A 2,954-nucleotide genomic window follows, 5' to 3' on the forward strand; every position below is an offset into this window, starting at 1 on the left:
AAAGGTAGGAAAATGGTGGGATATATATGCAAGAGCTAATTGATTTGACCCGGTTTTTATTTCTACTACTAAACAAAGCAAACATCAACTATATACACAACTTCTTCAACATTCCCAACTACTATTACAACTAAATACTTCTTTTTTTTTGTATTTTTCTCATATTTTTCTCTTTCTTTTTTTCTTTTCTTTTTTTTTTCATTTTTTTCATAACACATAAAACTCAACAATATATACAAGAACATCAACAATCACAAACTAAATTCCTAAACCGGGTCGTCTCAATAGGTAAAGTTTTTTGTAAGAAGTAGGTTTGGGTCACAACCGAATAGTATAAGGCTCAAACATGGCTTTCTAAAGACCAAACCCCCACCCCTCACAATACCAAGCTCATATATGTAACGTATGAGGTCCAACCCCCAATTCCCACACTCTCACACATTCGGACGAGGCTACCTAAAAATCCCTATCATTTTCACAAGCATGCTAACTCTAGGATTTAACAAGCATTCATGCACAAGTTCTATTAACACAATACACACACCGCCACTCAAAACAAGGAAAGCATCTTTAATAATCATGTGTGGCTCAAACACTCACCAAGAAATGACTAAAAAGGGGTGTCGGTGTGTCAAGTGGAACAATATCAAGTGTTCAGATTTCGACAATTTTTCGTTTGGTTTCACAAATTTTTTAAAATTCTTAAAAATTTCCCCCCCATCCCCACACTTGGGATACATTGACCCCAATGTATGGTTTTGAAAGGAATTGATCGCTAAAACCTATTCAAACTCTTTTTTTTTAAACAAAACATAAACAAACTAACTACCAAAATTTCAAAGCTAAAGAACATAACAAGACTAAGGAAAGAGTACAATGACCCGGTGAAGTTTGACACAACAGATGTTGTAGACAATCCGACTTCCTATCACCACCTTCACACAAATATCCGCACATCTTCCCCATACTTGAATGTCGCCATGGCCCTGAAACATAGAAAAATAAACACAGAAAGATCAATATAAAACCCCGGGTTGCCTCCCAAGCAGCGCCAAGTTTCGAGTCTTCAGCCAGACCATGCCACCCCTATTTATGGTTGAAATGCATCCATCAAATGTCCATTCGGTGGATAGTCAACTACATAGCTGCTCGAACCTTCATACTTCTTTTCACACCCCGGTGGTTTGTTTGTTTTTATTCTCTGATGCACACTTTTCATTTGGTTACTAGACTCTCTACCCTTCTCTTCAATAGGTTCATAACTAATCTCCCTAGTATTAATATCAAAGTACAACTTACGGTTCTTTTCGGTCATAATAATGATCCCGTCTCTACAGTTGATTTGAGCACTCGCCGTATAAAGAAACGGTCGACCTAAAATTACCCTTTGTTGTGATGCCAATTTGGTAGAGGCATAATCTAGGACCAGAAAATCCACCGTGTATTCGAATTCTCCCAACCGAATCATAACATTCTTAACTATTCCCCGTGGACGCCTCCAACTTTCATCCGCCAAACTCACCATGGTGTCTGCATCTTGAAGCAGACCAAAATCATACATATCATATAAGTCACCTGGTAACACACTCATGCTCGCCCCATAATCCAATAATGCATGAGGAATTTTTAGTTTCCCCACTCGGATAGGCACGATTGGCGCTCCATGCTCCTTGTCCGTTTCAACCTTGGCATCCCTTCCTATACCTGCACTCACTTGACAAGAAGAAGTAAGAAATGTTTCAGTATTAGGAACGATGCTTACCACATTGATATTAACGCTTTTTATGTTCTTGGGATTTGCCACCGTGTCACTTTGTAGTTGGCCTTTTGCTTTCTTCAATATTGCCACATCACTCGCAAGTTGACTCATTTGGGTAGTCAATGACTGAATTGCTTTATCATGGATTTCGTCTTTTTGAATGCGAGCATCATTAAGCTGATTCCTTCGTTGCATCTCATTTTGCATTGCCTTCAACATCTCCATTACTTCGTTTCCACCCGAAAAGCTTTGATCCGTTTGATATTGCCTTTGAAATCCTTGGTTTCCTTGGAAGTTCGGGTTGGCTTGATTTGACGAATTCCCGTATCTAAAGTTTGGGTGATTTCGTAAACCGGGGTGGTAAGTATTGGAATTCATGTTGTAATTTCTACCACCCCCGCCTTGCACTTGCAATGCATTCACCTCCTCATATTGCCCTTCCACTCCTTGGCAATTTTCAGCCGCATGCCCTATCTCATTACAAAGCACACAAACGTTATAAATTTGATTAGAAGTTTGAACATTACCATCGTCTACCGTGTGCACTTGAGTTCGGGTAATGGCCGGTCGTGCTCTCCTTGATGCTTGAGCTTTTCTTTTTGATGTAATTGCCATTTGCTCCAAAAACTCCCAATCGTCATGCTCGTAGTTAGTACCAAAAGTACCATTTGTGATGGACATTAAATCGCGAGCATCTTCGGCACTTAACCCCTCGTGGAAAGCATTCATCAATTCCCAAAGTTCAATCCCATGATGAGGACAATTCTTGATCATCATGTTTAAACGCTCAAAGGCCTCATGAAACATTTCACCTTGTTGTTGTTGAAAGCTCCTCAACCCCTTCCTAGCATCATTGGTCTTTTGAGCGGTGTAAAATTCATCTAAAAATATTTGTTGCATCTCCGCCCAAGTGTAGATAGATGCCGAAGGTAGAGTGTAAAACCACTTCTTTGCCTTGTCTTCTAGAGAATTGAAATAATACCAACTTGACATCATCGGCCGAAAAACCTTGACTCCCAAGAGTGCTGCAAGTTGAGTCATAAGCCTCCAAATGAAAATAAGGCTCCTCAGTTGCTAGACCCTTATATTTCGGCAAACTTTGCAATGAATTGGTTCTCACTTCAAAAGTTCTCCCTTGATTATTGTGAGGAATAACTACCGGTGAAGGATTGTGAGTAATTACCGGCCTAAAATG

The 2,954-nt window shown here is 39.7% G+C and overlaps 1 non-coding gene across 1 annotated transcript; it reads left to right on the forward strand.

Moving 5' to 3' along the window:
- The first annotated feature begins 2,504 nt into the window (after positions 1 to 2,504).
- LOC118487769 lies at positions 2,505 to 2,610 on the forward strand. Its single transcript, XR_004882712.1, has one exon. It is a non-coding gene; the product is annotated as a small nucleolar RNA R71 (small nucleolar RNA).
- The last annotated feature ends 344 nt before the right edge of the window (positions 2,611 to 2,954 follow it).

This window comes from Helianthus annuus, chromosome 15 (genome assembly GCF_002127325.2).
Source record: "Helianthus annuus cultivar XRQ/B chromosome 15, HanXRQr2.0-SUNRISE, whole genome shotgun sequence".
NCBI lineage: Eukaryota > Viridiplantae > Streptophyta > Magnoliopsida > Asterales > Asteraceae > Helianthus > Helianthus annuus.